This window comes from Hibiscus syriacus, unplaced genomic scaffold (assembly GCF_006381635.1).
Source record: "Hibiscus syriacus cultivar Baekdansim isolate YM2019G1 unplaced genomic scaffold, ASM638163v2 tig00111458_pilon, whole genome shotgun sequence".
Classification (NCBI taxonomy): domain Eukaryota; kingdom Viridiplantae; phylum Streptophyta; class Magnoliopsida; order Malvales; family Malvaceae; genus Hibiscus; species Hibiscus syriacus.
The window spans coordinates 309,623-324,169 of record NW_024063097.1 but is presented as its reverse complement, the minus strand read 5'-3'; the positions used below and the strand labels follow the sequence as shown (position 1 = coordinate 324,169).

Here is a 14,547-nt window from a genome sequence, read left to right as displayed (position 1 = left end):
GAGTCAAGCAAGAAAAAGGGCAAAGATAAAGTTGCCGAATAGTTGGGCATATCAGGTGAGTGCATTTAATGTATGTTTTACAATATTTGAGATATTCGTATAATGTGTATGGAAATGATACTATGAATAAGTTTTAGAGTATTAATTGCTCTAAAATGAACTAATGAAAGTTAAATGCATAACGGTGCATTTCAGCATAAAAGGTACCACTAATGAAAGTTAAATGCATAACGGTGCATTTCAGCATAAAAGGTGACACTAATGAAAGTTAAATGCATAACGGTGCATTTCGACATAAAAGGTGCCACTAATGAAAGTTAAATGCATAACGGTACATTTCGGCATAAAAGGTGCCACTAATGAAAGTTAAATGCATAACGGTGCATTTCGACATAAAAGGTGCCACTAATGAAAGTTAAATGCATAACGGTACATTTCGACATAAAAGGTAATGGTAATTCTTGAAAGTCTTCACTACTCGGATTCAGAAAAGTTGGGTGGAGATATATCTTTACTTCGGGGATCAACTAGAGTATAGTGGTCAAATACTACGATGTATGCACCACCGGAGCAAGTGACCTGGCAGTTTTTCTAGGAGGAATTCAAGAAAAAGTATGTGGGTGAGTAGTTTAGACGTGCGATGTTGCTAAAGTTCCTTAATTTGAAATAATGTGAACGAGCAGTACATGAGTACGAGGATGGGTACAATAAGCTGAGCCGATTTTCTATTGAGGTAGTTCCCAATGACAAGGCTCGATGTGATTGTTTTATTGAAGGTTTGAGGCCAAAGTTGAAAGAGATGATGTTGGCTTTTAACTTGCCTAGTTTGCAAGAAGTCATAAATCAAGCCAAGGCTATTTAAAGAGCTCAAGAAGAGACCCTAGAAGCATAGTAGAGTATGCAGACGGTGAAAAAAGTTTGGAACGCCTTCAACTCCACATCATTCTAAGAGAGGCAAGGGATCAAGCTCCAGATATACTGATAGAGATGGTTCTACTACAACTTTATAGAAAACTAAACAATCCCAATCTTTTGCTGCTAGCTCGGGTAAAGCATTTAGAGAGAGAACTCCATGTCAGACATGTGGTATATTGCTCCATAGAATATGCAGATTTCTCAGTAGAGCTTGTTTCTAGTGTGGTGAGACTGGTCACTTTGTTCAAAACTGTCCTTAGAAATTCAGGGATAATTCAGTGCAATCTGAGAGATCTGTGATAACTTCTAATAGAATCAGAGAAAGAGGTAGATCCAAAGGATAATCTGAATCAATGTCGTGATAAGAGACTCGGGGAGTCGCTAGAATTTACAATATTAAGACCAATGAGGATCGGGATAACCTAGAGATCATCACAGGTACATTCAATCTTTTTGATGAACATGTGTTTATTTTAGTTGACCCCGATTCTACACACTCATACATTAGTACAAAGTTGGTTAGAGCTAGAGGAATTCCTTTAGAACCAATTGTTAGTGAGATGATAGCGGTAAATCCTATGGGTCACAGTGCGAGAGTAACTCGGGTATGTAGAAAATGGCCGAAAAAGATTCAAGGGATGATGTTCCTGACAAACTTAATGGAGTTGTCTTTCAATGAGTTTGAAATTATTTTGGGCATTGATTGGTTGTCTCCACATCAGGGATAGGTTGATTGTCGCAAGAAGTGATTATTTTTTAAGGATGCGGAAGGCTTCGAATTAGTAGTAATCGGCGAAAAAGCGAAATCACCATCCAATGTGATATCATCCATGACTACAAAGAAAATGATGGTAAAAAGGTGTATAGCTTTCCTAGCTAACGTGATAGACACTCGAGTAGCGGAAGTGAGAGTAGATGATATTCCCACGGTTAGGGAGTTTTCTGATGTTTTTCCTGAGGAGTTACCGTGATTACCTCCAGACTGTGAGGTGGAATTTTAGATTGAGGTTTACCCGGGTATCGAACATGTTTTTATGGCTCCATATCAATTGGATCCAACAGAGTTAAGAGAATTAAAAGCCCAATTACAAGAGCTACTCGATAAGGGATTTGTGAAACCCAATATTTCTCCTTGGGAGCACCTATGCTTTTTGTGAAAAAGAAGGACGGGTCTATGTGATTATGCATCGACTACCGCCAGTTAAATAAAGTAACGATAAAGAATAAATATCCTCTTCCAAGGATTGATGATCTGTTTGATCAAATTAAAGGCACATTAGTGTTCTCTAAGATAGACCTGAGGTCGGGTACCACTAATTAAAGATAAAAGAGGATGACATTTCAAAGACAACTTTTCGGACTCGGTATGAACACTACGAATTTGTGGTGATGCCATTTGGATTGACTAATGCTCCTGCAACATTTATGGACTTGATGAATCGAGTATTCCAACCTTACTTGGATCAATTCGTGGTGGTCTTTATAGATAATATTTTTGTGTATTCCAAGTCAAGAGAGGAATATAATGCTCATCTTCGATTGTTTCTTCAGACACTTCGAGAGAAGAAGTTGTATGCCAAATTGTCCAAGTGCGAAATTTTGGTTAGCTGAGATTGCTTTCCTTCATCATATAGTCTCCGCAGAAGGCATAAGAGTAGATCCCAAAAAGATTCAACCTATAATGGATTGGCAACCCCCAAAGAATATTTCTGAAGTTCAGAGTTTCTTGGAGCTTGCTGGTTATTATAGACGGTTTATGAAGAACTTCTCAATGTTAGCTTCGCCTCTAACTAAGTTGTTACGGAAATATGTGCCTTTTGTTTAGTCAGAGAAATGCCAATAAAGTTTTGAAATGTTAAAGAGAATTGTAACAGAGGCCCCAATGTTCATATAACCTGAGTCGGACAAAGACTATGTAGTCTTTAGTGATGCATCTGACAATGGGTTGGGATGTGTGCTTATGCAAGATGGAAAATTTTTGGCTTACGCCTCAAGACAGTTAAATAATCACGAGAGAAATTACCCAACACATGACTTGGAATTGGCAGTGGTCGTGCTTGCTTTGAAAATTTGGCACCATTATCTATACGGTGAATTGTACCATATTTAACGGATCATAAAGTCTAAAGTACCTGCTGACTCAAAAATAATTGAATTTGAGACAGAGAAATGGATCGAGCTTCTGAAAGATTATGATTTGATCATCGATTATCATCCCGGAAAGGTTAATGTGGTAGAAGATGCACTTAGCCGAAAGACTTTGCCGCTCTAGGGCGTTGGTTCCTGTATGTCTTTAAAGGAGATGGTGCCTTAATTGTTGAGCTGAAGCTAAATTCGAGCTTTTGGTCGGGTAAAGTGTTGCAAGGTCATGAGAAATGCTTGTCGAAAATGGCGAAGTAGAAAAATAAGATATCAAAGACTTCGAATAAGGTTGATGGATGTTTATATATCATGGAAGACTTTGCATTCCTGATAATGATGAAAAGAAGATATCTTTCTGAGGCACACTTATCCTTTGACGATGCATCCAGGCGGGAATAAATGTATCAGGATTAAAGAGTCGTTATTGGTGGCCTGACATGAAAAGAGTTGTATCGGAGTTTGTTGCAAAATGTTTGACATGTCAGCAAGTGAAAGCTTAACATCAAGTGCCTTCTGGATTTCTACAACCGATATCCATTCCAAAGTGGAAGTGGGAATGGTTACAATGGATTTCGTTTCGGGGATACCTTTGTCACCAGGTAAAAGGACTCGATAGGGTAATTGTGGACAGATTGACCAAGACATCTCACTTTATTCTAATTCGGGTAGATTACTTATTGATAAATATGGAATTGTATAAAAGAGATAGTTCGGCTTCATGGGGTGCCTATAGTAGGTCTGATCGAGACCCAGGTTTACTTCAAGATTCTGGAAGTCTTTGTATGAGGCATTGGGTACTTGATTGAATTTCAACACACTTTCATCATCAAACGATGGGCAGTCAGAATGAACTATTCATATTAGAGGACATGTAACATCCCAACTACAGGTTAGTGACCAAATTGTAAAATTTTAGAATTTAGTGAATAAGTAGATTATTGAAAAGTTAAGGGCTTATATGGAAATTTTGTGTAGGACTAAATAAAGAAAGGATGATTGGAAGGGCAAAATGATCATTTGACCTATAAATAATTAAAAATGGGACATGGTAAGGATATACACGTGGGGATAAGTTTAAGGAAATATTTCTCCAGAAAACTCTCCATTCTCTTCTTTCTCTTCACCGTGAACCCCAAAAGGCAAAGAAGAGTTTTCTTGTTAGCTGATTATTCGTTGAATTCAAGTTTGGTTTATGATCCTTAGATGATACTTAAGCTTAAGGAAAGCTTAAGTTGTTTAAAAACAAGATGAAGGAGTTAGGATGATTAAATATAAGAGGTTTCTAAATGAATTTCTGGAAAAAAAAAGTTAAAAGGAACTTTGAGATGTAATTGACTTGTCATCAATAAGAATAAGAGATTATGAAGTTAGAAAGGATTATACAAATTCGAAAGTTTAGCAAGACTCTTAATTTTAAGAATCATGATGATATGGAAGATAATACGGTTTGTATGGATATAGGTGATTTGAGTAAGGGTAGTTGAGTTTAATGGCATGATAGGGGTTTAAATGGAAGGTTAGATTAATATTGTGCATTTGGGTTTAAAAAGTGAATTATGGGCTATGGGTATCGTTACTACTTCAACAGATCGATTCATAAGCTTTAAATTGACAAATTATGCATGCGGTATCGATACCTGGAGGGAGTATCGGTACCTGGGTACCGATACCATAAGGAGAGTATCAATACCCAGGCTTGGTACCGATACCACAGCTAGGGAAGTACCGATACCCTATTGGGTGTATCGATACTACTTCAAATAGGAATGGAAATATTTCTTCTTTTAGCCTAAGAAATTAGGGATCGAATCATGATATTGGAATGTTGATATGGATATATGTATGATCGTGTAGATATCGAGCACAAGCAAGTTCTAAAATGACCACAAAGTTAGGATCATCCAAAGAGAGAAAATCAAAATGTGGATTTAGAAATTAAGTGAGGCTAAGGTGAGTGCTTAATATAATAGAGTTCAATAGAATTAAGTTGTGATAAGTTTATTTCCTATATTAGTTTTATAGTCCTATAGTTATGAACATGCATACATGATGATTATTATAATACATGCATAAGTTATTGTTTATATGATTGATAAATGATATATGATTCATATGAATAGAATTCAAATACACATGTTATATGATCGAGATTGAGAATTATTGTATATGATCGTGATAAAAGAAAAGACATATGTGATTACAGGAGAAATGATATGAATACATGAATATATGAAGAATAACAATAATGCCTATGTTATGTGATATGAGAGCTTAGGTATAGTTGGCATGCCAAGAGTAGAGGGTTACATAGGTCTTTTGGGACATATAAAGAGGTCCTTCGGGACAAATTTCACATGCCCTTAGTGGGAATCCATACGAGCTGTGGTGACAGCATATGTGCACAACCTCAATGTACTCGCATACCTTAAGTTCTCATTAATGTACGTGGTCCTATAAAATATATAAAAAATGTTTGCATTATTATATGTTATCTTGTTATATTGTATACTGAATCACATGTGACATGATTGAATAATTAGATTGCATGTTCATATTATAGGAAATACATTATTATTATTTTTATGTCTCACTAAGTCTATGACTTAGCGTGTAAGCATTTTACACGTAGGTACTGAAAAACATGAGGATCAGATATAAGTTCAGTAGAACAACATATCTCCACTCAAAGATCAGATCTGAAGTAAATTACATAGTATGTCTTGTTATGTAATAAATAGGTTCTCATGTAAACAAAGTCTTTAAGTATGTATGCTCTGATTGAGTTTGGTAATGGTTTAAACGTATTGATGTAAAAAGGTTAATTTTATATTAATGAAAGTTTTAATGTTTCATATTTTTATAAATGTACATGTTTTGAATAGTCAATGTGACAACTCAGATTCGTATGTGGATCGATTATGGGTTGGAGTGTTACATTTAATGGTATCAGAGCTACGGTTTAGCCAATTCTAGGCATAAACCAAAGTCTAGAGTGTCTTTATAGGTGTACATGCCAACATAAATGTGAAAACTTCTGATCTGATAAGAGTAATAAGTATGTTGTTTTGCTAATAGAGTTATATGGTTATATCTTATTAGATGTCCAGACATGATAGCTATTGAAGTGAAGCGGGAGATGATCAGCCCGCTGAGAGTAGTAATTCACCTGCCCTGGCCAGGTAAGGTGAAGAACAAACACCTTTTGGAGTGTTTGTACAAGATCAAGATGTTTTCTTCAGGACGTTGGATGATATCCTAACGCGTTTCCAGCCTCCTGTTTCCTCTACTCAGAGATTAAATATAGCAAATGAGTTAATGGGGTTAGGAGCTCCTGAGTTCAAAGGTGAAGATGAGGAAGGTCCTGTTACTGCGGACCTTTGACTTAATGATGTGAAGATCATGTTAGATGGACTCCATTGTTCTACCGTGGAGAAGTTAGATGTAGTGATCTCATTGCTTCGTGGGCAAGCGAGAATCTGGTGGACGAATGTCACTTTGAGGATGACAAGTGACCAAGTGACCTGGTCCTTGTTCTTAGAAGAGTTCAAACACAATTATATAAGAGATCAATTTATTAAGCAAATGAAGCAAGAATTCTTGAACCTGAAGTAAATGAATCGCACCGTGTATGAATACGAGTGTGAGTTTAGCAAGTTAATTCATTTTGTTGCTGAGTTGAATCCAACAGAAAAAGATGTATGTGAGTGGTTTGTTGAGGGATTGCGCTCAAGGTTAAAGGAGATGTTGATCGTGTTGAATTTTTCCTCATTTCAAGAGGTAGTAAATCATGCTAAAACTCTAAAGAGAACTCAGAATGAATGGTTTGGGGAATAAAGAACTCAATCATTCAAGAGAATTGGGGCTTCATCAAGTTCTTCACCACCTAAGAGAGATAAAGATTCATGTTTTCGGTCTCATGCAAGGTCTTAGTCAAGGAATCTTCCGCTAGAGGGTCAAATCAGATGAGACCTAGACAGACTCAATCAATAGGGTATGGTGCTGCGAGAGTATATTAGGGTCAAGCCAGACAATGTCAGCTCTATGGAAGAAGCCATTCTGAAATATGACGAATGGTTTCCGAAGCTTGTTTCTGATGTGGAGAAGTGGGACATTACATGAGAGATTGTCCATTGAGGGCCGGAGAGCCTGAATAGTTGGAGCGATCTGGTTTGATGTCTTAGAGAGGAAGAGGAAGAAGTCAGCCTGAATCCTCTACTCAACAAGAAGTGCGCTCCACTGCCCGAGTGTATAATATAAAGACCAATGAAGAGCGGTATTGATTGATTCGGGTTCTACATACTCATATATTAGTAGTAAATTGGCGAGAGAATGAAGAATTCAGTTAGAACCCATTAGGGCACAATGCTCAGGTAAATAGAGTATGTCGAGGGTGTCTCATACGGATTCAGAGAATTGAATTCCCTGCTAATCTGATGGAATTACCTTTTGACAAATTCGAGGTGATACTAGGAATAGACTGGTTATATCGCTATCATGCCAATGTTGATTGTAGATTGAAGAGGGTAACATTAATCAATTCAGATGGATTGGAAGTTATAGTGTTCAGTCGAGGGTGTCTCATACGGATTCAGAGAATTGAATTCCCTGCTAATCTGATGGAATTACCTTTTGACGAATTCGAGGTGATACTAGGAATAGACTGGTTATATCGCTATCATGCCAATGTTGATTGTAGATTGAAGAGGGTAACATTAATCAATTCAGATGGATTGGAAGTTATAGTGTTCAGTGAAAGATGAAATCCATTGGCAAACGTAATATCAGTTATGTCAGCAAAGAAGTTATTATTACAAGGATGTCAGGGTTTCATTGTTAATGTGATGGATATTAGAACCAAGGAGAAAGGGATTGAAGAAATTTTCATAGTCAGAGAGTTCCCAGATGTCTTTCATGCAGAGTTGCCAGGTCTACCTCCGGATAGAGATGTGGAATTTCATATTGAGATAATGCATGTAACAACGCCTATTGCAATGGAACCATACAAAATGGCTCCAAAAGAGTTGTAGGAGTTAAAGATTCAGTTACAGGAATTGTTGAATAAAGGATTTATTAGACCAAGTATATCACCCTGGGGAGCTAAAGTGTTATTTGTTAAGAAGAAAGATGGTTCAATGCGTCTCTGCATTGATTATAGGCAACTCAATAAGGTGACTATCAAGAATAAGTATCCTCTCCCTAGAATTGACGATTTTTTTGATCAATTGAAAGGAGCTTCAATTTTCTCTAAGATTGATTTACGATATGGATATCATCAATTGAAGATTCAGGAGAAAGATATTCTAAAGACAATTTTTAGAACGATATATGGTCAATATGAGTTCATTGTTATGCCGTTTGGAGTTATGAATGTACCAGTTGCTTTCATGGATTTGATGAATAGAATATTTCAACCTTATCTGGATCAATTCATAGTTGTTTTCATTGATGATATATTGGTGTATTCGAAATCAAATGAAGAACATAGTGCACACTTGAAGATAGTTTTGCAGATTTTATGAGACAAAATATATGCTAAACTATCTAAATGAGTTCTTTGAGTGACATCCTTGGAAATGTGATTTATGCAGAAGAATTCGGTTGATCCTCAGAAGATAAAAGCCATTTTATAATGGGAGGTTCCAAAAAATGTATCTGAAGTTTGAAGTTTTCTAGGACTTGCAGGTTACTATCGAAGGTTCGTTAAGAACTTTTCTATGATAGTTTTACCCTTAACTAAGTTGATGGAAAGATGTGGCATTTTTTGGACTTCTGAGTGTGGAGAAGTTTTGAAACGTTGAAGAAATTTTTGACAGAAGCTCCAGTATTGTTCAACCTGAATCTGTCAAGAACTATGTGGTTTATAGTGATGTGTCCCATAATGGTTGGGATGTGTGTTAATGCAAGAGGGCAAGGCGGTTGATTTATGCATCGAGACAATTGAAACCGCATAAAAAGAACTGTCCAACTCACGATCTAGAGTTGGCTGCAGTAGTGTTTGCTCTGAAGATTGGCATCACTACTTATATGGTGAACGTTGCTATTTATATACTGATCATAAAAGCTTGAAGTATTTGATGACTCAGAAAGAGTTGAATTTAAGACAAAGGATGGTAGAATTTCTAAAAGACTATGATGTGTAATCAAGTTCCACCCAGGAAAAGCAAACGTGTGGCATATGCTTTAAGTTGGGAGGCGTTTGCAGTCTTATGACCTTTAGATTCCAGGTTGTCATTAGAAAGAGATGGTCCAATATGTGCGGAACTAACCTTAAGCAAACATGGCTAGATAGAATTAAGAATTGCAAACCAAAGATGAAAAATGTTCGAAAATGTTACAGAAATAAATAATGGAGAACTTAATGATTGTGAAATTAAAGCTGATGGAAATCTGTATTACCGAGGGAGATTAGTAATTCCAGATGATGATGAGTTAAGAATGATTTATTAACAGAAGCTCACTATAGCCCATTAATGATGCACCAGGAGGAAACAGGTGTATATGGATCTCAGAGTCGATATTAGTGGCCAGGATGAAAAGCAATATTACGAAATTTGTGTCCAAATTCTTGACTTGTTAGCAGTCAAAACTGAGCATCAAGTACCATCTGGATTATTACAATTAATGTCTATTCCTTAATGGAAATAGGAGAATATGACGATGATTTGTGTGACGGGGTTGCCTTTGACTCTGAACAAAAGAGATTCAATTTGGGTGATTGTGAATATTGACTAAATCAGCCCATTTTATTCCAGTAAGAACGGATTTCTTAATGGATAAGTATGCTGAATTGTACATCAGAGATTATCAATTGCATGGTATACCTTTTCAATTGTTTCTTATCGAGATCCTAGATCACAAGATTTTGGAAGACTTTGCATAGAGTGTTAGGAACTCGATTAAACTTTAGCACATCGTTCATCCTCATACTTATGGACAGTCTGAGTGGACTATCCAAATTCTGGATGATATGTTGAGAGCATGTGTCATATAGTTTAAAGGATCTAGGAAAAATATTTGCCACTTTTTGAATTCGCTTATAGTAATAGCTATCAGTGAAGTATTAAAATGGCTCCCTATGAGGCACTATATGGGAAAGTGTCGTACGTCATTGAAATGGTACGAGCTTAAGGATCGAGAAGTTCTTAGTCCTGGGTTGATTCAAGAAATGGAAGAGAAAGTTCAAGTGATCAAATAATCTGAAAGTTACAGCTGATAAACAGAAGTATATGCAGATCTGAAGAAGAAAGAAATGAGTTTCAAATCAGAGATAAAGTATTCCTAAAGTTGTCTCCATGGAAGAATGTGTTGAGTTTTAGACGAAAAGGAAAACTTACTCCTCGGTTTATCGAACCCTATGAGATCGTTAAGAGAGTGGGACCAGTGGCATACCAATTAGTTTTGCCACCTGAAATGGAGAATATTCATGATGTTTTCCATTTCAATGCTTCGGAGATATAGATCCGATCCCTCCCATATTATGACATCAGAGAGAGGTTCAGCCTGACCTGACTTATTAAGAAGAATTGGTACAAATATTAGCTCACGAGGTGAAACAACTAAGGAACAAAGTTATTCCATTGGTTAAAGTATTGTGGAGGAATCATAAGGCAGAGGAAGTGACATGGGAGCGAGAATAGGACTTGAGGATTCAGTACCCCCATCTCTTTATGCAATGAAAATTCGAGGATGAATTTTCTTAAGGGGTAAATTGTAACATCCCAAACTACGGGTTAGTGAAATTGTAAAATTTCATAATTTAGTGGCTAAAGTAAATTAATTGAAAGGTTAAAGGCTTATATGGAAAATTTTGTGTAGGACTAAATAACAAAGAAGGATGATGGAAGGGAAAAATGGTCATTTGACCTAGAACAAATTAAAATGGATATGGTAAGGACATATACACGTGGGGATAAGTTTAAGGAAAGATTTCTCCAGAAGACTCCCCCTTCTTCTTCTTTCTCTTCATCGTGAACCCCCAAAGGCAAAGGTGAGTTTTTTGTTAGCTAATTATTTGTTGAATTCAAGTTTGGTTTATGATCCTTAGATGAAACTTAAGCTTAAGGAAAGCTTAAATTGTCTTTAAACAAAAGATGAAGGAGTTAGGGAGGATTAAAGATAAGAGGCTCTAAATGAATTTTTGAGAAAAAATTAATAAAGGAATTTTGAGATGTAATTTGTCTTGCCATCAATAAAATAAGAAATTTATGAAGTTAGAAAGGATTATAACAAAGTTGAAAGTTTAGCAAGATTCTTAATTTTAAGAATCATGATGAGATATGGAAGAGAATAATGGTTTATATGGATATAAGTTGATTTGAGTAAGGGTAGTTGAGTTTAATGGCATAATAGGGATTTAATATGGAAGGTTTAGATTAATATGGTGCATTTTTTGGTTTAAAAAGTGAATTATGGGCTAGGGGTATCGATACTACTTCAAATAGGAAATGGAAATATGCTTTCTTTTAGCCTAAGAAATTAGGGATTGAATCATTATATTTGGAACACTGATATGGATATTATATGTATGATTATGTAGATATCAAGCACAAGCAAGTTCTGAAATGACCACAAAGTTAGGATCAATCCAAAGAGAAAAAAATCATAGAGGTGGATTTGGAAATTAAGTGAGGCTAAGGTGAGTGCTTAATATAATTATAGTTCAATGGAATTAAGATTGTAATAAGACTATTTCCTATATTAGTTTTATAGTTCTATAGTTATGAACATGCTACATGATGATTATTATAAATATGCATAAGTTATATTTATATGATTTGATAAATGATAATGATATATGATTCATATCATAGATTCAAACACATGTATATGATAAGAGATTGATATTATATGTATGTGATATTGTAAAAGAAAAGACATATATGATTATAGGAGAAATGATATGAATACATGAATATATGAATATATGAATATATGAAGAATAACAATAATGCCCATGTTATGTGATATGAGAGCTTAGGTATAGTTGGCATGCCAAGAGTCGAGGGTTACATAGGTCTTTCGAGACATATACAACCATTTGCTTGTTACTCGTTTTGTTTTTTCTATTTATTTTCCTTTTAATGTATATATGAAAAAATGGTGATTACAAAAAAGACATATATGATTATAGGAGAAAATGATATGTGATTATGAATATATGAAGAAAACAATAATGCCCGGATGTTAGAGAGCTTATAGTGGCATGCCAAGAGTCGAGGGTTACAGTATTTTAACAAATTCAATAGCTTAGCTAAAATAAGATATGGGACGACTTCTATGCATTGCAATTGAAATGACGACGGTCGGTTTATATACGACTTTGAATACAATTTTAACGATATTCACCCCTATTTCAAAGTGTGTGTATATAAAATAAATAACAGCAATCATTAATTTATAAATTAATTACACTACACTTTTTACATTATAACATCATTTTAAATTAAATTTTATTTTTTTAAATATTTTAATTTATTCTCTAAACTATAATTCTCATTATAAATTAATATCTAAATTTCTAACCTTTCAATTTTATTCTAATTATAACTTTTTATTTTAAATTAATTTAAAATTAACATTTTAATTTCATTTTTCAATTCTTCTTCTTGATGAATTCATTTTAAATTATTAGTATATATTAATTAAACTTTAAACCCCAAGAAAATGTCGAGGAGTAATCGAGGACGAGAGAAAGGATACCAATCTAAACAAAATTTAGTTCCTAGTTTCTACAACCATTTTAACAACCAAAAAAAATCAAACTTCCATTTAATATAAGGATTATTATAATTATTAATTCATATAAACATTATATATACTATGTAAATGAACATATAGCTACCTATATAATTGAATAGATTTTAATAAAAAAAATAATTATTGATTAGAATTTTTTAAATTGAATAGTTTTTAAGCTATCTATTAAAAATTATAAAAATATTAATGAATATTATAGAGTCAACTCATTAAAATCTTAAGTTAAATAAAAACAAGTTGAGCATTGACTGAATCTTAACGAATCGATTCAAACAACTTATAATTACTTGTTTAGATTATAAAATAACCCGAATTATTGATAATTACTATGTTTGGAAAAGGTTAAAAATAATAATAACGATGATAACTTTTTCAACAAAAAACTGAACAAAATTAAAATGAATAATCCAATGAAAGAATATTTTAATAGAAATTCGGGCATATATATACAATAAAAAAAATCTTGAACGAATTTAATAAAATATCCACGTCAGCCATTTAAAAAACTGACAATCATCGTCATATAACTAAAACTTGGGGAAAACTCAACGGCGACAGTGGCACGTTAAAGATCCCTTCATATCATTCTCCAAATCGAAAAAGGTAGACCAACTTGACGTCGTCAAAAGCACTTCACCGTTATTTTTCTCTTTGGCCACGTCATCATTTTCTCTATTCACTGCTTCACTATTCTCTTCCCTTTCGCCGTCTCTGCTCCGCTTCTTCTCCCCGTCGTCGGCGCTAGCATCCGACTTTCCGACTTCAAGAGGGAAATTAACAACTGCTTCGAGCCACGCAGCTGGAAAGCAGCTCGGTCATAAGCCCTTGCGGCTTCGATGGCCGTTTCAAAGGTTCCTAACCAGATCCTAGACCCTCGTCGGGACGGATCTCGGATCTCCGCCGCGAACTTCCCCCACGGCCTTCGTCGGACTCCTCTGTAATGCTTCTTCGGCTCTGCCTGAGTTAAATCCGGTGTACCGAACTGAATCTGCTCCACCTTCGGAGGTAACGAGATTTTCAGCGACGGTTTTCGATTCCGAGAGCTCGAATTCGAAGAAACTTCAGGTTTAGCCGCTGAAAGTGTTTGAGGTTTGAACTCAAATCCAAAAGCACCGGCGTTGGATGAGAAGGATTTAGGCGTGGCGATATCGATAATTTTAGGTTTCGACTCAAATTGAAAGCCAAGAAAATTAGGAGAGAATTGAAAGAAGCATCATCGTCCCACGAATTACAATCGGATACAGTAAGAGACGAATCAGAGCACGAAGTCTCCGATTTAGAGGTGGAAACTTGAGGCTTCGTCTCAGTAATCCATTGATTTTGAGTTGAAAAACTCCCTAATCCAACTGGAGAAAGTTCGTCGAGTAAATATCGTTTGATATATTGAAGCGTGCTTGATACTTCACTGCTGCTTCCATATCCAAAGAACAAATTAAAGATTTCGAAGGATTTTTTTTTCGAGAAATTGAATGAATAATTTTGAAGTAGTTCTTGTTGAGAGTAGAAGAAGAGAGTGGTAAGCATTATATAGGAGATGAGAAGGGAGGGTTTGAATTTGACTTTTCAGACATTTTCAACGGTGCTTCGAGGATGGAAGAAGGAAGCAGCGTGTGTCCTTTTCTTTTACCACGAGAAAGGTCGTGTGTACCTGTGAATATTTCACCATCGGATTCGTTGGAAAAGTGTAGTAAAATCAAGGATCAAACGGCTGAGATTTTATGCTTTGCTGCGTTG

General features: G+C 35.4%; 1 pseudogene; it reads right to left on the bottom strand.

Moving 5' to 3' along the window:
- Positions 1-13,245: 13,245 nt before the first annotated feature.
- LOC120163510 lies at positions 13,246-14,337 on the bottom strand (annotated as a pseudogene).
- Positions 14,338-14,547: the final 210 nt, after the last annotated feature.